Consider the following 24346-nt stretch of genomic DNA (forward strand, 5'->3'; position numbering starts at 1 on the left):
AATAATAGAGCAGCAAATGCCGTCTCCGTTTTTGTCGCTGTCATCAGCTGTCTTATCACTGTCGTCCCTCATCTGCATCGCTGTAATAATTATTATCATTTGAGAGAGGAGAATTGAATGTAATGATGAAAGACAAGGCAGGGACAGGGAAAGATAGACAGAAAGCCTGGGGTTCAGAGAAAGAGTGAGGGGATGATCGAATACACTGTGTGCGTGTGTATGAGAGTGTGTGAGAGAGAGAGAATCTGAATTTTGGGGGAGGTAACTGTGTGCAGTGAGTGTGTAGGAATCGTTGCTCGTGTGTTGGGTCTACTGCGTATAGTGTACAAGACCATCAGTGTGTAATGCTGGTGGAAGTGACAATGTGCAGTGTGTGTGTAAAGCCCTGCTACTTCGGTCCCCCGGAGGCCCTCTTTGAATTTGTAATTCAGACAAACAGCAGGCTGAAGTGGATATAATTTGTCGAACTTAGAACGTGAGGGATCCATGTGTCGGGGAATTACTCCCTAAGACACTCTCTTTCCCTTTGATCTCCACACACACTCTTCTTGCTGGGTTTACATGTCATGAGGGTGGCGGTTTCTGTCACCAAACAATGGCCTGGGGTCTCAATACACAGGCTGGGTCATTCAGGGTTTCGAGAAAGATGATTAACCTTGGAAGTGAACTACGAGTGGCTCCTCTAGCCCTCACCGAGCACCCTAGACAGAAGAGTGCTGCATCACACACACTACAGCACAGCAAGTCACACCGAAACAGCATTACACCAAACACAGTGGTACAGTGGTAGAATACTGCTCTCCAATATTCTGGACTTTCAATAGCCAATTCTTAATGTATCTCATTTTAATGAACCCCACAGTTGAAAATAATTGCTTCTCTGGCATCACCAATTATCCAGCGGGAGAGTGGGGGGGCCCTGATTGCACTACTACTAACAAAAGGATGGAGGACAGAAATAACTGTGGCTGCTAATGAAATCTGGAAGGATACACCCCGTTTAATTTAAATTCAAATGAACAACACATGTTAGGGGTGCTTTTTTTAGGGAAAAAACCTACAAAGTTATCTTGGCCCCTTTTACACAAGGCTCAGTTCCCCTAAGAGTTAAAGGCCAACTGTGGATCGAACAGATCGAATAGTAATTTCAAATGAAGAAATCCAATGCACCAACATGTGCAAAGGCAAGTTATGACAAGACTGTTAGAAACAATGGGTACTAAGTAAAGCACAGTCTGGTAATTTATGTCTGACAAACCATGTAAATTATGAAGATGGACGACTGAGAATGGGGGCAGGAGATGGGGAACAAATCATTCAAAGCCGAACCATCCAAAAAACATAACGGCTGGAGCTCCGAGTATGTGTTTCAGCAACATTATTCAAATTCCCAGTGTATCATGTTGCCACAACGCTGTTATGACACGGCACATTTATCATTAGTTAGGCTGTAAAAAAAGAAAAAACCTTGAAGATCAGGGGTCTTAACATTAGTTCCTTGTGGCTGCGTGAATTTTGCTCATTAGAGCGACCTATTAGCCCTGGATTAACCGGTCCAGTTAGTCGTTAATAATGTGTACCACAGCAGGGTCTGTGTGTGCCACAGCAGGAAGTATTTCCACAAAATCATTCGCACTGAATTACCACACTGTGTATCATGAATACAGAGCAGAAAGCTTCCACATTTTAACATGTTTGTTGCCATTTGAGACAAAAAATATCTAAAATACTTCCCTCTGCTGGGTGAGTAGAGGAGTAAAAGTCAGTAATTGGTACATGACTCTCTAGAATAGGGGTTTCAAATCCCGATCCAGGCAAAGATCTGTTTATCCATCTTCCTTTGAAGCAATAACAACCTCAGTACTGAGACAGAGTGCTAAATTAGGTACATATATTAGTTAAATTAAGTTCTTAAATGCTTTGGTTGAATGAAAACGTATGTACAGCAGTCAGGCAGGAACAGGATTGCGAATGCCGGCTGCAGGGACTGAGACCCCTGTCACCGAGGATCTACAGCTGGGGACCATGCCCCAGTTCTCCCTGGGCCACTGAGATCCAGTCAGGCGCATTCGAATGAGTGAAACTCTCCAGCTCCCTTGCAGGGGAGGAAAACAGCCATGGCGGGTTCTGCGTGCAGCAAGGAGCCGGGTTTAAAAAGTGTCACTCACGCTCTTCACAAGAACCAGGCTTGACACCACCTACGGCCACCAGCCCCCAGCTTGGAGGAGGGAGTCGTAGAGCGGCTCAGGGCCCCGGAGACAACGAGGCCAAAAGAGTCTGCTTACTGAACCGTGGCCCAGCGCTGGCCCTCCCAGCAGGGTCCCAAAACCAGTAGTGTGATACAGGACCACTAGGAATGAAGGCATTAAAGACCCAGCAGAAGTCACAGGAAAGACAAGGGCACACACCTTAAAGAGCAAGCATTAAACAGCTACACTGAACATGTTACATAAAAATTGCAGTTATAATGTAAAAAGTGTAGCATCCTCCTTCACTGATGCAATTTTCAAGTCATTAATTCATCTGAACTTCTGCTCACACAAAATTAACTCATTTTCCTGGCTCAGTGAAAGTGGCAACACATTTTGATGGAAACACCAGAAGAAAAAGCATTTTTTTATTTACAAAAAAGACATCACGGCTGGAACCCAAAGAAGCATAATAGTGATTATGCTAAAGATTTGGCCCGATTTAAAAAAAAAAAAAAAAAAAAAAAAACACAGAAGTGTATTAGAGCAATAACAATTTAAAAAGACCCACCCGCAATGACAGGCATTTCATCTTCAAAACAGAATATGAACCGGACAGCTCCGTGTGTGATGCAGCCCTTACACTGGGGGATGACCATATGTCGAAACTGAGAGATGCCGACTTGGGAGAGAAGAGGAACTGGGCACTACGGAGGGTCCCTTTATTTGTATGGGGGTTGGAAAGGGTAAGGCAGTGGATCTGTCAAGCAGCACTACACTCACAGAAATACTGGGAATATGTTACATGGAAAGATGCACATAACAGGCGCCTGGGAGGAGATTTGGGCACATGCACAGGTGGCGGACTGGAGCGAATGGGTAAAAATACAAAAAAATAAAGAATAAACAAAAAAAACAAAAAAAACACCCACAGTGAAGAGCGTTAACCAAAAAAAAGAGGCTGGGAAAAACAACAGAAAAATGAATGCAAAAAAAAAAACAGAAGTGGGAAGAAAGTGGGAGGGTAAGAAGTATTGGAGGGAGAGTGCGCGGGGAAACAGTGTGGATTAAAACAGTGTTATAACAGAAAAGAGTGGGAGAGCTGGCACCTGGAACAAAGCAAGAGTCGACGGTAAAGGAGGAGGGAGTGGGGGGGGAGCGAGAGACAGAGGGAGACAGAGAGACAGAGAGAGCTGGTGATAAAGGCAGTGATGTTATCGCGGTGTGGGGTGATCTGCGTGACACAATCTCAAATTGGAAATCTCTGTTTCAATCTTACTTCACTCCACAGTGAGCTGCCCAGCTGATAACAAGATGGGCTTAATTCTATTAAAAATAGCACATGTATGTCGACTCTATAGGACTCGGAGCCTGAAGTCCAGGCCCTCGGAGTATTCCACTGCAAGCACTGCAGCAAAGTGTACCTGGGAGAGAAACTTATCTTTATCCATCCATCCATCCATCCATCCATCCATCCATCTATCTGCCTACCTATCTATTTATCCACCTCCCCATCCTGAGCCATTTCCCTATCTGTACCTTTCTGGCTCTACGTGTTTATCGGTTTCCTTATCGCTATGTATCGGGTTTCACTTCTGATTGATAGTTGCCCCTTTGGCTTCTTTTTTGATCTTTTCATTTTTAATCTCCACCCAGCCTGGGAGGAATATGTTAAAATTAATTTGGAGAGGTAAACCCTCCACGAAAAAAGTCCCAGCTTAGCTGTCACACTGTGTAACTGATGGACCTGTGGTACTGTATGACAAGCGAGCTAAATCACCTGTCCCGTTCTCTACAGGGCACCGTGACACAACGTCGAGACTCTAGCCTGGGTAAACACTTCCATGACAACGTCTCTGACAGCCGGTAGGTTAAGTGTGAGCTGGCAGCGTAGCCAGTTACAGTCAGAATATCTCAAAGGAAGAAAACCAGGCAATTAGAATAAGTCAGTCCTTCAATTAGAACATTCATCTATCTTGATGATGCAAGTGATTAAACTGTTTCTCTTCTTTCGAAAATATTGCAAGTCCACGGAAGGAGAAGAGTGCCTGAATTCCTTTAGCAAAAAATCCAGCTAGAAGGTATAAAATGTATAAAATGTGAAATCGTGGACTATGTCACTTGCTTAATAACCTTAAAAGCATCTTCAAAACAGATGGAATTACCCGCATCAGCTTCAGGTGTCCTAAGTGCTCAACTTGGGAGATCACCGTACCCAGAAAGCAGTAAAAAGAGGCTCGACTGCATGACTGGGCTTACCCCTATGAAAAAGTAAACACTTGCGACTGAACTCGGGATCAGAGTGTTATCCTAATGAATTAATCACACAGTTATTAGTTTATAGCTGGTGCAGAGGAGGTTCTGCTTTTTATGTCAGGAACTGAACCTAGAAAAACATCGGGGGCCAGGAGAGGTGGGGGGGGGGGGTGACTAGGACTGCAAGTCTCATCCCCGTGTGGCTGTGAGCTTGTGTGATCTCATTCCAATGGCCAAGCCAGCATTGGTCATCCTTTGTCGAGCCAATAAAGTCAATTTAAATGAGAATTTGAAACGTAACCACTGAAAACAGTGGGGGGAGTTCTAGGACAGAGGAGGTGGAAGGAGGGAGGAAAGATAGACATTCAAGTAAAGAGAGGGACAGGGGAGATAAAGTTATATAAGATTAGCTTCGGTTGAAAGCGGGCCAGCGGTCACTGCATCTATGTATATGGGTTTTATGAAATGGGTATTATTAATGCAAGATTCCAAGAGGCAATGGGGGGGAAATGACTGGGAGAGTTACTGACACTGACAGGGAGAGGGAGAGACACAAAGAGTTAATAGAAATATTTTTAAAAGCTCTCCATGGGCTTTAAGTCGAGGAGCCATTTCTCCCCACAGTAAAAACCTCCCTTATACTTTTGCTCCCTTAAGGGAAACTTACATGTAACACACATCCAATGACCCAGTCAAAAGCAGGAAGGTTTTCAATATTTGTCAAACATACCACATGATGTGTTACATAAAATATCGCAGAATGTTTCCTACGTATGAAATTGTCCAATGTATTCTGTAATATGTGGGCAAAATGATATATAGATGTACTCTACTCTAAATACGTAGACTTTTCGTTCAGTGTTTTCTCTTCAGTCGTTGCCTTAGTCAGCTGCTTCATGCCCAGGTTACAGCGCGTCCCAACACCGCCCTCAGAGAAACCAGAGGCCGCAGATGTTTTAACTGATTGTCCCACTCAAACCAGCAACCACTGATGCCAAAGCCCAGAGCCCCAGTTGACCATCACCTTGGCGACTGATTGTGATGGATTTCCTCTCCTTGCGGTCTACCAGACTGCATCTCGGTGCTCCAAATCCCAGCTCCACCTCGCCAGAGCATGGCGACCAGCCGCGATCGATCAGGTGTGTGATTTAAAGTGGCCATTGCCCTCCCCTGGAGAGCCTCTGATGATCAGAAGAGCCAGAACTACGCACTACTCCACTCCCAGAAACGCCCCTTTCTTTTCTTGTTTTTGACCTTTCTCACTTTGCTGTTGCTTCAACCGCTGCTGAAAATCCCAACCCTGCAGTCATTCTGGATATCAGTGTTTGAAGCAAAAATACGAGGTCATGAAATTTAATCCAAGTCAGGATCCTAAAAACTTTTTTATGGGTTGTCAGAATACACACACACACACATTTTCGGAACCGCTCGTCCCATACGGGGCTGCGGGGAACCGGAGCCTACCCGGCAACACAGGGCGTAGGGCCAGAGGGGGAGGGGACACACCCAGGACGGGACGCCAGTCCGCCACAAGGCACCCCAAGCGGGACTCAAACCCCAGACCCACTGAAGAGCAGGACCTGGTCCAACCCACTGCGCCACCGCGCCCCCCCTGGGTTGACAGAATAAATTGTCCAAAATACATAAAACAAATAATGCTCTATAATACAATGGAAAAGAAACTGAAATTCAACAGAAGGAACACGGCGACTGACAGCTGACAATCATTAATGCCCAGCATTTAGAACGACAGGGAGAGCTAACTGCAGGATGAGACCAATTCGCCTTGGCGTTTTAATTACCCCTGCAGGGTATCTTGAAAGGGCAGATCTGTAATTTGGCGCGCAGGTGCCCCAGCAACGCCGGATTGCGGTGGCGGAGACAGAGAGGCAGCGGGGAGCCAGGAAGCAGTGTACGATTACGCAGGATGGGTGGCCAAGGGCTGGGCGCGTCACAGATGCCACAGCGCCGGCGGTAGCGCTCCCGTAGCGGCAGCAAGCGCTTCCAGGTGACTAAACGGGGCTGTTGTGAGTCAAGAGGGCCGGGTTGGTACGGTACCGCACAGCAGGGATGGATCCGGTTTGGCGAGAGCAGAAACAGTCTATTTTTCCAAACATGACTCCGCTTTGTTTGGCTGTGTGCGGTGTGAATGGAACTGTGTAAAAACTCACAAGACTTGCTGTAAATTAGCCTTTTCATTGCGACGCTGAGAACTTAATTGCCTGAGCAGCTGTGCTTCTCTCGGTGACGTGGCTTCGGATTGACATTCCCACTAAGCCCTTTCATGTGAAAGCGGTTATCAATAAACCCCAGGCCCCCACGCAACCAAACTGTACTGAAACGAGTGTTAATTTCTCCCCTTTCACATGGAGAGTCTGCAGCGGGGGAGAGTTTTCGGGTGGATATTAACTTCTTGGAAAAAATACACGCGCGCACACACACACAAACACCCCCCCCCACAGAAAAAGATACAGCGAGGCGAAGGGTGCAAACGAGACAAACCAAAAAGTGAGAGAAAGGTTCATGTGGACTGGGTGAGAGAAGCAGGTGAGCAAGAAGGAGCATGAGACGAAAGCCTGATTAAGTGACACGGAAAGGCACCAAAGTGCAGAACGACCAGAACTGGAAAACAAGAAAGAAGAAGGGCTTGGTGGTATTTGTGAGTGCCCTTACCTCACTTTACCTCATTTTACATAACTGCAGTGGTGAATGGCTTAGGCAACACCGAGAAACTCTTGTCACGCTAATATAGCTGGTTTGATTCTGAATTTGAATTTAAATTGAAGTGAGAGATGGGGAGAAAGCGAGCGAGAGACAAGGAGGTGAGGGAAACGTGGCGATTTGCACGAGATGTGGTGAAATTGGGAAAATGGGAGAGGGGCACAAGGCGGGGGGGGGGGGGCAGGAGGTACAAAGACGAGAGGGCAGCTGAACTGGAGCCAAATGAGGCGAGAGGAGAAAGCCTGAGCGAGGAAGAGACAGGAGGAAGAAGAAGGGAAGCTGCAGGGTGCAGGTCTTGCGAGAGGGACACGCAGTAACAGGACACTTCGATGGCAATCAGTTCACTGGCCGATCTTAGTCGATGTGACGACTCCAGCGGACCGTTAAGTCTCGTGCCAGGCTGCCAGCACCCCAGGATGCACACACTGGGTTCATGTTGTCAGAGTACCAACGCTGCTGGCAGAAATGAGCGCAAATCGCAGACCCTTTTAGCAGTAAAACTGTAAATGTACCTTTAGAGAGAAGAAAGACCACAGAGTGACATATCATGACCAGACACCTCCCTCTTTATCCATTTGTGCCTTTGAATGTGCAAGCGTGTGCGCCGACTTCTGCTTTCAAACTGAATTCAGACTCTCATTAATGTATTACTTTCTATGGGTGTGTTACTGAGTGTCCTAAAACTTGGAAACACGGAGAAGCTCTCAAAAGGGCTCTGAGGGATGTAATAGTATTCCTTGTGTGCGTGAGTGTGTGTGTGAGAGAAAAGGATAAGATAGAGTGTTCCCAAAAGGACTGCAAGAAATGTGCTACATTTCTCAAACTCAAGCACTCAGATACGCATACAGACAGCCTCCAAGAGGCAATGTGTGTGCACATGTGTGTGCATACACAGTTTCATGAGAATAAGAGACACAGAATTCTCCCTTATAGGTTATAACGGCTGCAATGCTGCGTATGCGGGGGGTGCGGTGGCGCAGTGGGTTGGACCACAGTCCTGCTCTCCAGTGAGTCTGGGGTTCGAGTCTCGCTTGGGGTGCCTTGCGATGGACTGGCGTCCCGTCCTGGGTGTGTCCCCTCCCCCTCCGGCCTTGCGCCCTGTGTTGCCGGGTTGGGCTCCGTGACCCCGTATGGGACAGGAGTTCTGAAAATGTGTGTGTGTGTGTGTGTGTGTGTGTGTGCTGCGTATGCGTGTTCTCTCGGAGGATTTTTTTTTTTTGTGTAGATGTTAAAATGTGCACCTGTGTGTGGGCAAGGGCAGCAATGCAGCCCCACTATCCTGCACACAACTCCCTCATCTGCACCAGCGATCAGACAGGATGAGGGTCTTTAGGAGGATTTAAGGAAGGGCATCTCAGAGATGAATGCCCATCGCCGGTTTACACCACGCTGCCTGTTACAGTGCAAGCACCACCACTCTCACCAGCTCTTTATATATGCACAACCACAAAGTTTGTTTTTCAAAGATACGGAATGTTCTGACTGGCTTATGAACGGACTGAGTCAGCACCAGCTGGCTGTTCTGCTTACTCCCAAACACATACACACAGATTCAATTTTCAGCACAAGTCTCTTTTTTCCTAACACATGGACTTGCACCTACGCTGCTTTCTGCTGCACCCTCAATGATGTGCTGTATTGCATGATGGAAGGCTGGGACACCAGTGATGCGATGTTCATGTGCTGAGGACTGAAAGACGGCAGCAATGAGACAGCGCGACTCCCAGCAAGTGGAAGAATGACTTTGAGTTGGGCAACAAGCAAAAACCAGAGTGATCCATATCTCCACTTGCAGAGTAAAGTCACCAGCGGCAGTGGATTATCATCAGTGGCCTCCTTCCACATTCGTTATCCTGCAGAGTTCGCTGTGCGCAAAGCCCACCCCCAACAAACATTATTTCATCCCATGTTGGACTATAATCCTTTGACACAAAGTTATATTTGGGATTGAGCAAGCAGGGCTGAAACACTGCCTCCCCTCCCTGACAGGGTTTCACCTTAACAGTGCAGCCCTCGCATATGAGTTTCTCGCTTGACTGGCAGCTACATTCAAGTGAATTTGCACAGCTCACAGTCTCCCCGTTACACTTTAGCTGTTATTTATTTTTGAATTGGGTGAAAAAGGTCAAAGTAACCTTGCTACTAGGAGCAATGGTTGTGTATCAGACTTAGGAACCGAAACCCACAAAGACGTGATGGCGAAATCCAGCCTGTTCCTCACTTTTGTACAGTCCTTGCTGTCAAAACCCACCAGGCTATTAAGTCACAGTGAAACAAATGGGGGGGGGGAGGGGAATCTCCATATTTCTCACCTCTTAAAAAGGATCCCACCTCTTAAAAAAAATATCAAATAGATAATTTGTCAAATGTGAGGAGAAGGTTATAGCTTCTGATAAACAGACCGTTTCATGTCGGATGATAAAAACTGAGCTATGGGCCGTAAAGGATGCCTGAGCAATAAATGCTGTGAGCCATACCATGATTCACACTTTGCTCAAACAGAGAGCCAGTCGAAGGGACACTCTGAAATCGAGTACCAGCAAATACCAAGAGCAGTTAACAGATTGGAGTGGTGCCGCTGCTCATGTTTGGTCCTGGGTCGGCATCGTTTACTTATCAGAAAGGTGTCCAAGCAACCGCAACCATTCCGTCTGGAGGTGGCACATAAAAAGCAAGTGGTGACTGAGGCCGGCCACCCTCACCTCCTGGTTTCTCATTTTGTTTGTAGTGAAATCAGCTTTTATATTCACTGTGTTTGGGGCAGTAGTAATGGCAATGTTGCGTTTGTTCTCTTTGTTCTGATGAGCCTCTTTTCTGCTGAAATACCTTATTTTATCACCCATCTCCTGGGTGCTGGCTCACAATGTATGAGAAAATAAACATATTTTCCTGCTTTGAACATTTTGTTGGGCTGGGGGGAGGGGGCCTTTATTCCGTTTTGGGGCCATATCATTAATTATGTAGAAATGAGATTTTTTTGATTAACGCTTCAAAAAGCAGTGGAAATTTTGAGCGCGCCTTTCAAAGACACACTTTCTCCAGCTAAAGTACAAAACATTTCTCTTTAATGAAATCAAACAGAGGAAAACACAAGCAAATGAAAATTATGAGATTAACAAATTAGCATCGAAACCAATTACACAAGAAAGGAAGAGGCTAAGTCTCTCTTTGCGGTGGTGTTCCTGTAAACATCTGAATGAATACTAGATGGGAGGCATCACTCGTAACACACGGAAAGCCTCTATCTCACGGCTCACCGTGGTAAACATGGATGAAGGGTGAGTGAGGAACAGGGCTTCAAGGAAGAGGATTAGTTGTTTTACAAGGGAAGACTGGGGTCCGGTAACATAAACAAGAACACTTTTTTCCAGGAAGAATAGAGCACTTCCTGGAAGGTGCTTTACATGTACCCAAAATGTGTTTTTTATTTTATAATGTCCATTTACCAGCGAGAATAAAGGGTCAAGCTGAGGTATGCCTTAGGTTGGTTTCCAATCTAATGCAGGCCAATTACACACAATGCAGTTGCCATTAACACACCTAACCGGGTAAAATGAAGAAACCCACATGAACCAAGAGAACAAACAGGAAAGAGCTGAGAAGCGCAGAGGAAAGAACCGGGGAATCAAACGCACAACCCATCTGTCACTCTGTGCTGCCCCGCGTTACAGTGCTAATACCAAATTCACAAACAGAAACACCCACACTCACACACGGCACATATGTTCATTTCTAAGATGTTATTTAAATTGCAATGTCAGCAGTTCCTGAATTACAACACCAGTGATTTATTTCCCATTTCTTCATCACATTTATGTGAAAGAAATTGAAGTTCTATTAAAACAAAATTATCCAGCCAGCAGGCAATAGGAGACCTACTCCTATTGCCCGTTCATCAAAAAAAAGGTCTTCAAATGGACCCCGTTCATCTTGAAGAAAAAAATTAAGCATGACAACCAGACTGTCATCTATAAACTCCTCCATCAATGAATGTCACATACACAAACACAAAATCCAAGAAGATACAGAGAACATAAAAACACTGTCACAAGGGACACACACATCTTGCCAGAAACTGCTTGGGGTTGCAGCAAACTGGAGCTTAACCCAGCAGCACAGGGTGCAAGGCTGTAGGAGGAGGGGACACACACAGGATAGGATGCCAGTCTGCCGCAAGGCACCCCAAGCAGGACTCAAACCCTAGACCCATCACATAGCAGGACCCGGCCACCACATCCCCCAACAGAAAGACAGATAAGGTGATATATATGTAACATATTAACTAATATTATGTCTAACTGGTGTTACCAGTGGTGGCGAGTCCCGCTTGGGGTGCCTTGCAACGGACTGGTGTCCTGTCCTAGGTGCGTTCCCTGCCCCTCCACCCTTGCACCCTGTGTTGCTGGGTTAGGCTCCGGCTCCCCGTGACCCTGTATGGGAGAAGTGGTTTCAGATGATGTGTGATGTGTGTGGTGTTACTAGAGATAGTATAAGTAGTCCTTTAGTTTGAGACACTTTTTTAATGCTATTTACATATTACTGAGCTGCATGGTGGTGCAGTGGGTGTCACCGGGATCTCAAAACTCCTTGACTATGTTTGGATATGAGTTCAAACGCAGTTCAGTCTGCGTGGAATTTTCATAATCTTTCCATGATCATGTGGGGTCCTCCCACAGTCCAGACATGTTTTAGATGAACTGACTAAGTTTATTTGTGTGTGTGAGAACTAGCATCCTGTGCACAGTGTGCTATGTCACTATCCAGACTTCTGGGATAAACTCTGGACCACCAAACCCTGCACTAGACAGGAGGTTATTGATAATGGATGAATGACAGAGAGATGGTTATTAACAATCTGCCCCACTGGCTAATTAACTAGTGTATTCAACAGCCTCCATAAAACTCTCAGTTCTCTGAGGTTACAAGTCCATAACTGCTACACTACGTGCTCCTATTAACATGCCCTTAGTATGCAATAGGAATAATCACCCTACAGAAAAGTGCAGAACTTCACACAGGAATATAAAAAAGGGTCATCTTCTTGGACTCACTGCTTGACACTGTGAAGCACACAAATGTGGCTGAAGTGTTACTGTACTCCAGAGCTGGGGGTCTAACAGAGAGGAGGAAGTGATTCAAGTGCAAATGGAACCTACACAGCTGTCACTTAGGAGAAGACCTCTGAAGATTAATGAATCAGAGTCCCTCTAAATCAAGGACACTGCGGTCAGGCCAAAGAGGAAGACGTCCTTTTTTTTCCCCATTGTTTCAATACTAGCAGTTTCTCTTTTATTTAGAAGCATAAGAGCAATTGGCTATAATGCTTTGGCATGGATCTTTATATTCTTTCTTGTTTGGGTAGTTTGTTTTTGTTGTTTTTGTGATCCACTAATGAGACATTTTTCGGTCACTTCACATGATTATCCGCACTGTCTAATTTGCCTCACACGAGTGGCTGCATCATCAGAGTCCAGCATACGTCTTCCTCTCTCATACTCATTTTATAGGTTACCGCTTAGAGCCAACGTATTGTTTGTGTTCATTTGTTAAGTGGCTGTGGAAATGCAAAATACCCGACTGCAAAAGCTCAGCATCTATGTACTGCCTACATCTTCATGATACACTAATATTATTGTTGATGGGTCCACAGGCAAGGGAGGATTCAACCAAACAACCCCCTGGGCTTGTGATAATTGCTGTAGCATTGCCTCAGTTTCATAGGAAAGTCTATTTTGTGCCCCAAACTCTGCAAAATGTGTAGAACCCCTGCTGGATATTTTTGCACATGCTGATTACAAAGAGACAGGTTTTTTCCTAATGGGTGGCCACGAGCACTCGCTAAACCAAGGGTTCTTAATCTGGGGCCTAGAGTCTCCTTTGTGGTCTGTGAACAGGCTTCAGGGGTTCTGTGAAGCGCAGGATTGCTGTGAAAATAAAGCAAACTAAATAAAAGTTTAAAATTAAACATTAATATGCTATTGCAATCTGAGATTACCCTATGAGAAAGCACAATGTTCAGTACAGTAAACAGAGTGCAATTTTTATTTATCTTCACAGTTATGTATAGAGATGTTTCTAGGAATAGTACTTAGCTTTTAAAAGATTCTTAAAGGTTCATGGACTAAAAAATGCTTAAGAATCTCTGCCCTTGGCCGTGTCACCAAAAATATGAATACAAACATCCATTAGTGCCCACACACACACACACACACACACACACACACACACACACACACACACACACACACACACACACACAGAAAATACAGACAAGGATTGCACAACACACAATACTTGCCATACTGCAAGACGGGCCCGTAGAATGTGCTAAAGGACCCATGTCTCCTTCGTAGACCTAGCAGGGCTCTCGCTCCCAATCTCGCTCTCTCTCTGTATCTCTCTCTCTCCCGCCTCCCTCTCAGAAGAGAGCGTGGTGCATGAGGTGCTAAAACATCAAGGTCTCCTTCAACCACCAGACTCCCTAGCAAGTGTTCATCCTCTAAAAGACGAGGGTCTCCTTGACAACCACGCCTCCCTCTCAGCGTAAAAAAATAATAATAAACGTTCAACCTGCTGTGCTAAAAGACCCAGATCTCTGACACAGCACCTCCTCCTCCTAATACCTGTAGTACAAAAGATCCAGGCAAGCCTCATTATACTTCGCTGTAAAAAACAAAGCTCACATTGAAAAGACAACTCAACATCACCTTTTCAGGAGTTTTTTGTGGCAAACAAAGTTTTTTTGTGATGAGTGATTCATTTATTTCACGCCAGATATGACAAACCCACAGCAGCTTTGGGATTTTGGCAGCGTGTAGAGTAGACTCCCACCTCACCCTCAGAGGAACAGGAGAGGTCTTTTATAATCAGAAGTCTATAGTCTCTTTATGTGTTTTTATGTCCATGTTTTTACCAATGTTAACCTTTTTACGGGGCCGCTGAGGATGTCACCCAGTGTGCACTTAACCTTTTGCTGCACTCTAACACAGCGAATATTTCTGAGGGAGAAAAATCTAAAATTAAATGCAGCTGCTTTTCTGTCTGGGACAGAACATCCTCAGACAGCAACAGACTAACAAAAGATGAGTCTGGGCTTATCGTGTGTTTAGCAGCAAAACAATATTTCACCCTGGACTGTCACCGTGGCATCATTTGTTCGTGATCTAATGAGCACCTTGCTTTGTACAAGCCCAGCAGCGTTAAGTCGTCCTGGACGCAGGCGTCAGGTTAATAAAGAGCGGTGTTAATAGAGAGGCAGTGGTGTCAGTGTGTCTGCACACACTCCTGCTCACCTGCTAAGGTGTATGTTCACTCAGCCATGGCTCCATCTTGCATTCTCTCCGCTGCGTGCACAGGCTACGTGTACATCGGCACTCTGACATCTCGTCTTCCTCCCCCTCCTCCTCCTCCTCATCATCATCATCATCATCCTCTCCTGTCTGTCTCACACCTGCCCTGTCACTGCCATTAAGCCAGATCTCTATGTCAGGTACCTTTGCATTGCCTTGGTCAGAGATCACACGCACTCACACTCTCAAACACACACACACACACACACCCCCCCCTCCACATTTGAAATAACTAGCTTGTTGCTCACACTGATCTTTGCACTCCAGCTACAATCGGGAAGTGTTACAATTTTGCTTGTTTTTACGCACGTAAAACACACACACACAGGCCAGGGTGCACTGATTGACACATTAAGCACAAAATAAATTAGACGTTTCGTATTATAATATTTATTGCTCTCAATGCGGATCGCGGATATAGCAGCTTCACACTCAGCGCACAAAGACACGACACACACACGCAGTCAGATTCCATCTCCTTCAGTGACACACACACCACACACACACACGATAAAGAATTTCAGGGGAAAAACTTAACGTAACGGATTAAAACAACAACCATGCGTGTGTGTGTATTTGTGAACGACTCAGTGTCTCCCTTGTCTGACACCAAACACTGGCTACGCAGCACATCATTTGGAACACACACACACACACACACACGCGCACGCGGAAGCGCGCCCGATGCTCCGCGCGCTTCCCGAGAAGCGACGCGGACTGAGGCGAAACGCGCGCGCCATCTGTTCCGCCTCAGTTCTCTAAAAGTGAAATAATTCCTGATCTTTTTTTTGCTCCAACATTCATTCAACTCGAATAACGGACAGAAACGAAGGGTAAAGATGTACGTTTACCACAAAACAGAGTGGCGGGAGTTTACGCACTTGCCCGGTCGTTACTAACAGCGCGTTACGCACAGGTGTGTGTCAAGTTTCCCGCTGTGCGGTACACACAGTCACTACTTTGTACACCGACTTGGCGCTGACTGTCTGTGTGTGTCCAGTGTGTACCCAGTACAGTGACGACGGCGGAGACTAGCAGTTCAGCTCGCCGTGCGCCCGACACACAAGCAAGCATCACACCACATCCGATCCCTCATCCATGATTCCGTCGCGAGCCGGAGATTTTGTACACATCATTAACATTTCCAAAAACCGACGTCGTTTCGCAAACCAGAGCTCAGAAATCGCGCGTCACCGAAACTGCAGCCGCGCGACGACCCCCGCCGGTTCCCGGTCCCCCCGCTGTACGGGTCTTACCTCGACACGCGCCTCGCGGAATGCGGGAGCCGCGAGAAGAAGCCGCGAGCCAGGAGCCGCGAGCCGCTCGCGCCGCGCGTCCGCTCAGAGTGGGACGAGAACAGGAGAGATGCTGTGAGCGCGCGCCGTTCGCCCCCCCTCCTCCTCCTCCGCGCGCGTCTTCGGTTCCCTCCTCACGTTCCCGCGCTCACTCCCCCCAACTCTTACGCGCTTGATTTGGAGCGAGGGGTTCGCGAACGCCCCGTACTTATGGATTATGATTGTTTACATCACCTTTATCCAGGTTACAGAGCCCTCGCTTTTAATTGGTGTTTCTCACCTGTACTTCTCAGCTATGAGCCCCAAAGCCAGTTGTTACCATAAAGACGAAATCGTTGTCTCGTGTTTCTGCCATTTCTGGCCGATAGACGGTTGTTTCGGACACGTAACGGTACCATACGATGCACGTAAATGTTTCTCAGACCTTTGCTTTGCAGCAAGGTGAAGAGAAACAGCTGGTCAATAAATAATACCACAAACGACAAAATTACAATAGTCACAAGCTTGCAGCGTCTGGTACAGTACCACACAGTGTGGTACAGTCAGACCTTAGTATAATACTACACAATGTGGTGCAGTTTGGTACAGTACCACACAGTATGGTACAGTACTACACAGTATGGTACAGTCTGGTACAGTGCCACACAGTATGGTACAGTCTGACAGTAAGGTACAGTACTACAGAGTGTGGTACAGCACGGCACAGTCTGGCAAAATAGAAGCAGTAGGTGGTAGAGATGCAAGAGCTGCTGCTTTTGGGTTCAGATCCCCCCTCCTGCTGTAGTGCCCTTGAGCAAAGTACTTACCCAGAACTGATACAGTAAAAATTGCCCAGCTGTATATAAATGGGAAAATAATATTAAGTTGCTTTGAAGTCTCAGCCAAACAAACAAAAAAATAAATGTCTGACACAGCATAACACAGTAAGGTGTGACATGCAATGGACACAGTGTAACACAGCATCTGACACCAGCTCATGTGTGCAGCCCCAGCGTCACATGTAGGAAATCACAGTGACGCTTTTGCCCGGGAGGAATCCTGCTGTCACCTCCAAGAAACATTTGGCATTTGGAGCAAGGACAGACAAATGCACTGGTGCCGTATGTGTGTGCGCGTGTATGTGTGTGTGTGTGAGTGAGGGGTGGGGGACAATAGTTGTCTCATTCTCACAGTTTATGAGTTTGTGCAAATGGCTGCAGCGGCATTCATCCCTATCGTGTGTCACATTAGGTTTATAGCAACATCTATAGCTGGTGAGATGAGCACAGCTCTCCCAGTCGTACACCTGTGAGGTACTTCCTGTATTCGCCGAACCCCAGCAATATGTGCGGGGGGGTGTGTATCCTATGTTAAAATCTACATTTTGCTACTCGTTTATTTTCTTTTTCTCCTTCTCCATCCCTCACTCACAGAGGAATGCTTCTACTTTTCAGTGATTTTATTTATCCCTTGTTTTTCAGTTCCACATGGGCATTGGTACTGTTCCAGCAGTTGGGATTCAAACCCAGGTCCTTCAGATGCACAGAAGGAGTTGGAAGCGCTGGACCACCAGCTCGGTGGTGTCTTGAACCTGGGTAATTTGAGTGCAAGGCGGCAGCTCACATCCCACCTCCAGCTCTAATACCCTTGACCAAGGTGCTTACCCTGAATTGATAATATAAAATATACCGTGTTGGATCAAAGGGGGAGGGGTGTGGTGGCGCAGCAGGTTTGACCAGGTCGCAGGTCTGGGGTTCAAGCCCAGCTTGGGGTGCCTTGCAACGGACTGGCGTCCCATCCTGGGTGTGTCCCCCCCCCACCTTACACCCTGTGTTTCCGGGTTGGGCTCCTGCTTGCCGTGACCCCGCTCGGGACAAGTGGTTTCAGTCAATGTGCGTGTGTGTATCAACGGGTAAATCACTGTACGTACCTTAACGTTCCAAGTCGCTTGTGAGAATGGCGTCAGCTAAATAAACGAACGTTAATGTAAACGACTTCCGTTGTTGCCCTCACCCGGCTAAAGCAGACGTCTCACTCACACTTCCCAGCTTTGAGTTGCAAGAAGCAGTTAGTCCACAGCGGCACAAAGGTGCTATAAAACATTAACAACCACTGCTGGTTCATGTTTAAGGGCCTGCGATCTGCCGGCGTAATGTGGACACCGAACGTGTCGCTAATGAGCCAAAGTCTCGGGCCGTCTGTCCATCGTCTTCCGTTCATGCCTTTCATCTTCCTTGTGTGCCTGGCCGCAGCTCTTACTTAATCACGAATGACTAAGACCTCAAACACACGTTTAGTCCCAGAACAGCGTTTCCAATCCAAACAGAGCGGGAGATGCGCCGAAGGAACGAAAGCGACGAATGGTTTGTTCGCTAATATGTGGAAACTCTGAACCTGTCATGTTTTTTTTTCCCCCTCACATGAGCGGCACGTCGAGACACTTCCAGGCCGCCTCCACCTCCATCTCCATCTCTCTGGCCCAATTCCTGCTCTCTCCTGCCACCATCGCACCGTGTTAACTGCACTGGTCAGTAACAAAAGCTTGCCTGAGCCCTGGGCAAAGTCACTGCATGCACTGTGTGCGTGTGTGTGTGTGTGTGTGTGTGTAAATGGGCATTTTCAAAAGGGCATGAAAATGTGCGGTTACGTAGGTACCTTTGAAAGTGTGTGACTTGTCTTTGTGTGTGTGTGTGTGTGTGTGTGTGTGTGTGTGTGTGTGTGTGTGTGTGTGTGTGTGTGTGAAGGAGTGTGCTGCAGGGCCGGTGTGTCGTACACAACACAGCAGCCTCTGTGCTCACCTGGGCCTGTTCACCTGGATGAAAACACACGCTCCTTCTCGCAGGCATTCCCTCATCCCCAACAGACGCAGACACACACACACACGAGACGCTCTGCGCCGCGCCTGGTACTCCCCTCTTTACTTCCCTCTTTTTTCCCTTCACCAGATGGCTGACCCATCTGCTCTCGTTTTCTCGTCCTCTCTCTTCTTCTCCCTCACCACCATTCGTTCGCTCTTGGTGCTGGAATCCAAATCCTTCTAAATGTATCGGCATCTCTCTCTGCATGTCGCTGGCGCACTCCCTTGTCCTCCGGTGGACGTATTAAGTCAATCCGTATCGTCCGCCCCACACTGCGCTCCCCCCTCTGCACTTGTATTATCCCTAGTTCGTGAGCCTCGCTCTTTCTAATTCTTCATCTCCTCTATTATCCCCTCTCTAAGTGCCAGGTTAATCTATTGTACTTTTGAGTGGATACATTTTTTTTCTTTTGCAGAGGGGGGTGAGGTGGTGCAGTGGATTGGATCAGGTCCTGCTCTCCAGTGGGTCTGGGGTTCGAGTCCTGCTTGGGGTGCCTTGCGACGGACTGGCGTCCCATCCTGGGTGTGTCCCCTCCTCCTCCGGCCTTTCTCCCTGTGTTGCTGGGTTTGGCTCCGGTTTGCCGCGATCCCGCTTGGGACAAGCCGTTTCAGATTGTGTTGTGTGTTTTTTTGCCCCCCCATCAACTTGTTCCTCTAATACCCATCCATCAAGGACCCCTTGTGGGGTGGATGGGTGTACAAGCATACATGCACCCGAAAGAGCTGTCATTCCTCCGTGCGCCGAGAGGCACGCAGAGCGGCAGACACACACAGCTCTGGGCCAGAGAGGCTGGAACGCCGGGTCCGAGAAGTCCTGAGCTCCGGGATCGAGGGATGAGGTGCGGGTTCGCTGGGCTGAGCGGGAGACGCGGCACGAGGATTAGAAGCTGCTACAGACTTTACTTTTGGACAGGCGGGATTGCGCTCGTGTCAGAGAAGACCTGAGCTGGCAGAGGGGAAGTGCGAGGCTAAAGCAGCCAAACCCGGAGCCGAAGACAGAGAGCGCCGTTATCATGGGCTGCATCCAGGAGGCCCGTGGTGAGGGGGGGCTGCAGAAGCAATATAGGCACTGCTCAGCAGAGTGTGATGGGCAACAGTGCTCTTGTCCTGCATCTGGCTGCCCTCCCACCCCACTACTCCCAATTTAACCCTTCATTAAACCTGTCGGCAGCCAAGATGGCTACTGCTAACACCTGGCAGGGGTCCAGCTGGTCCACCCGGTCCACCCATCCCCCGAAGCAAATTGCCCCACCAGAAATATCTACACACCAGTGAGAGGAAAACCAGATGAGGGCAGAGCACAGGGCTCAAGTGGAGTGTGTGTGCGCGTGCATGCAAAACAGCCAAGCAAAATGTGGACAGGAGGTGTGTGGCTGTGAGCCGGGGGGGGCTGCAGAATGGCATGTGTGAACAGTGTGTCAAAGTAATGTAGGAGTGTGTGTTACCTCTCCAGAGCAGAACCGGCAATTCCTGCTGGGTGCACATTCATGCTTTCAGGCCAAAATGTGCAGGTGTGTGTGTGTGTGTGTAGGCTTGCAGTTATGTGCAGGTGTTTTTGCATAAGTTTACAGTTTCTATACAGGTGTGTCTGTGCATATATTTACTCTATTTTACAGGTGTGTCTGTGCATATACTTGCTGTATTTCTGCGGCACTGTCAGGGCAGCTACACCTCACTCGTTGAGGAAGCTTTTGGTGAAACTCGCCCACCCAGTGCCGACAGCTCCCAACCCCACTTCCAGCCGTCGCTTTCAGATACGCAAAAAAAGCTAAATAAATAAGAACAAATTAAATGACTCACTTAACGGGACCATGTTCGGAAACACAATGAGGGGAAACGTCTCCGGGAGAAAGAGGGAAAGAAGGAAAGCGGGAGGTGAGAGAGGAAGAAGGAGGAGCAAAGGAGGGGAAGTAAAGGTAAGGAAAGGGGAGGGAGGAGAAGGTGGAGGAGGAAACCGTAGACGAACATCGTGGCCCCGAGGATGGCGGGCGAATAATAGGGAGAGAGCGAGGGAGGAAGAGAGTGACACCATCTGCAGACCCCCCTCCAAGGCACTGCTGCTGTGGCAGGGAGGCCCCCCAGGGAAGGGCCAGTGGCAGCAAGACATCCCGCTAATAAAAACGAAAACACAGCACCCGACCTGGGTGACATTTTCAGATGACAAAAGAGAAAAAAAAACTGAGTTGGCAAACAAGTGGGAAAAGGCCCAGTGTGTGTTTTCTGCTACACGCAGACCCAGCAGAGAGCAACCAGGTTATTCATGCTGTTCCCATCATATTTCACTTGTCTTGTTAAAGATATTATAGCCTAGATCTTTATTCACGAGTCCTATTGATTTTCCTTTTACTGCTATCATTACCACCCGTGAACCCATTTACAGTTTATACATCACCATCTGTACAGTGCTCTATCTTCCTGGGTTTGAAAAGAGGGCGAACGTTGGGCGCAGCGGGTGACGCTTCCACCGGAGATACTTATAGGAGACACATCCTTTCCCTCGAGATCAAACCTGCACTTCTAACCCCAAAGAAGAAAACAGCTCATTTTCTCGGACCCGAGAACAAAGGAGCGAGCTCCCCCCCGTGTGATAACGTTGCTCATCATTAGCTAGATGTGCCTTCACCCTTTCATTCCCACGTAAGAGAAACGTTGAAATGGAGGTTTGAGGGGACTGGGTAACTTCCATGTGTTGGTCGGGCGGAGGGGGGTTTAATTAATGCCTCCCTCCTGGCGTTTGGAAGAGGAGGAATTGATCCGGACAGGCAGAGCTGGGTGGGTGGGTACCACGGCCTGCAGCGCATCCCGGGAGATTGAGTGGAAATCTACAGGAGGGACCGGCTTCATGCTTGACAGCATCGGGCCCACAGTGTGATGGGCTCATGCAGCACTGGGCCCAGAATGCCAACAGCCTCCAGCTCCACACACACTGACACACACAAACCCCACTCGGCACATCAGCCTGGCCCATTATAACTGGAACGCTCTATCTCCCCACCCTCCACTCCACACAACAAACACAACTTCACGTAATCCTCCATTTGCCAAACGTAAGAAATGCGCTGAAGGAAAAGGATGTTCACTACCGTTTCTTAAAAAAGGTTTTGTGTCGATCGTGGGGGTCATCATTATTCTCGTCCTTCCTGTCCTCCGCAGGACGCCGAACGGGTCGCAGATGCAGTCGGCCTAGGAGACAGGTCATATCACCACAAGTCCGCGGCAGCCGAACCAGGCGGAGGAGGACACTCACAAACAGCAGGCGGAAACACTAGGGTGGAGCAGAGCACAACGGGCAACCGTCATGCACGGAAAGAGATGAAAAGCACAGCCTTGCAGAAACGCGATGGGGGGGATGGGAGGAAGGACAATGCAATCGACTACTCTGATGTGGCGTGGAGTGGAACCAGATCGTCACAATTACTGACAGCTGCGACTCTTACATGAAGAAAATGTGCTCCGTAAGGGAACCGCATGGTGACCACAAATCTCCTCAAGGTCCAGCTGGCGAACAAAGACAAGCATGAAGTCCCACTATTGGAAGCAGCTTTTAGATCCTGTAGGTGACAACACACTCGGGAGTCTGATGGACAAAGGCCTCATGCAGCGTTTCTCTTTAGCGTCAATGTCCTGTCACGCCAACAAGGGCAAGACATTTACTCTCTTACTCCCCTACCCATGTCCACTGACAGGTTGTGCAACCTCAGAAGAAAACGTTCAAGTAGAGCTGTGAGAAATGTACAGGAGTCATCCAGTCTGGGACTGCTCCTTTCGAAGGGCACCTCAGCTGACAGACCACACTGGAAAAGATTCATAAATGCCAATTTGAGCTTTTTGAACGGAATCGCACTTGTTTACCACAGTTGTAGTATTCTGTAAAACCCAGAGCCCCAAATCTATTTAAAAAAAAAAGGTTTTAGTCCAATTTCATTCATTGTTTCATTTAGTAGAATTCCACATCCATCTGCCCAACAGCAACAGCACAGAGGTTGTTTTTAGCAGAAATATGATACAATAAACATTCTGAACTTACTGTCAATTTAGATCTGCAGTCCCAAGGCAAAAGTGTACATACCTAAAAATAGGCCCTACAATAAAAATTAATCAAGCATGTTAGAGTAAATATTTGAGCAAGTATGATTACTGAACAGGGGGTGTGGTGGCACAGCAGGTTTGTCCTGTGCCTGCTCTCTGGTGGGTCTGGGGTTCGGGTCCTGCTTGGGATGCCTTGTGATGGACTGGTGTCCCATCCTAGGTGTGTCCCCTCCCCCTCCAGCCTTGCAGCCTGTATTGCTGGGTTAGGCTCCGGCTTGCCAAAACCCCACTTGGGACAAGCGGTTTCGGACAATGTGTGCGTGTGTATGATTATTGAACATGGGCCCAAGTGCCGTATCACATGGTAAAGTGTTTAGGTTGTGAGCTGAGGATTCAACCTTGGTCTTCCCTTTGATGCTCCATGATAAAGAGGTCCGCTTAAAAACAGCTTAGTATCACTCTTCAAATCGCATTAGTTTTCCTTCTGGTAAGGAGACGTGAGAAACTGGCATTGAATGGCTGCTTTGGTCCCCACAACATGTGTACCATTTACCCTCACCAGGTTTATTAAATAACAGTACAAGAGGTGTGTGCCACGAGACAGTGGAAACTGACACCAAGCAGTGCATTGGCAACTGGTGTGATGCACGTTTCCTTGAAACGTTGTGAGCGAGTAAGTAGCGAGACGCGAACAAGAGCTGACACATGTACTCTGATTCCCTTCATCTTCTCCTTACCTTCCGCAGTGCCAAAGCAATACAGTGAAATTTCAAAGAGCGAGGGGAACTTAAAAGAGAGAGCAAATAAAGGCAAGGTCACACTGGGAATTAAGGCAATAGCATCGTTTTTGCACAAGAGAGGGGAAGCGGTGGTGGTGGGGAGGTCCTACATTTTCTTTTTTGAGGGATCGAGTATTTTACAGCGTTCAGGGGTGGTTACAGAGCTCAAAGTGCACTAATAGCAAAGGTGTGTGTATGGTAGTGAATTCAAACAGAGCAATGGAGGTGTGGTGGGGGAATAAAAGATAACAGGGTAGGTTAACAATCCCTGAAATAATTGCTCAAAACAGATCAACTGTCAGGAATCAATGTGTTAGCACTTAGTGGAGAAGTTGTCATTTCAGACAATGACCGCCTATGAGAGTACATTGGATGGTGATGCGTAAATAGAAATTTTCACTATAAACTGCGAGACGACATATCAGCGGTGCTTTGTCTTTGGGTAATGAACCAAACGGCTGTAAGTGTTTCATGCACCACCACCACCTCCACCCCGACGTTTAAAACCCTGCAGTAAAACTTAAAACTAAAACCAACAGAACGTGATTGACGTTGAAGGGAAATCTAGACCACAACTACAGCACATCAATAATATCAAATTCAACAAATCATAACAAAGAAACAGAACAGGTATATAAAAAAACCAATCAGGCAGGGCAAACATCTGCAGTTGAAGACCAAAAAATTAGCACTGTCAAAAACCATGAAAATAACTGTCAGTCTGCAGGGGGAGAGATGCCAAACTCCAAAGTTCTTGGGAAACTGAAGAAGCTGAATCACAAAGGCTCTGCTGCATGATGTAAACTTTTCATCAGCACCAAGAACAGAACCACCACATCCTGATATGGTGAAATGTAAAAAAGATCAGCTTCAAAAACAGTTGGGCGGATTT

General features: G+C 47.4%; 1 protein-coding gene across 3 annotated transcripts in view; it reads right to left on the minus strand.

Annotated features, from left to right (window-relative positions):
- Nucleotides 1–15859, minus strand: part of cdh24b (cadherin 24, type 2b) — a 104193-nt gene extending 88334 nt beyond the window's left edge. For all 3 annotated transcript variants that reach the window (XM_029255206.1, XM_029255205.1, XM_029255204.1), the window contains exon 1: nucleotides 15772–15859. The gene's annotated coding sequence lies outside the window, so the exon portion shown is untranslated. The remainder of the gene's footprint in view (nucleotides 1–15771) is intronic.
- Between the last annotated feature and the right edge of the window lie 8487 nt (nucleotides 15860–24346).

The sequence above is a fragment of the Scleropages formosus genome, chromosome 1, assembly GCF_900964775.1.
Source record: "Scleropages formosus chromosome 1, fSclFor1.1, whole genome shotgun sequence".
Classification (NCBI taxonomy): Eukaryota; Metazoa; Chordata; class Actinopteri; order Osteoglossiformes; family Osteoglossidae; genus Scleropages; species Scleropages formosus.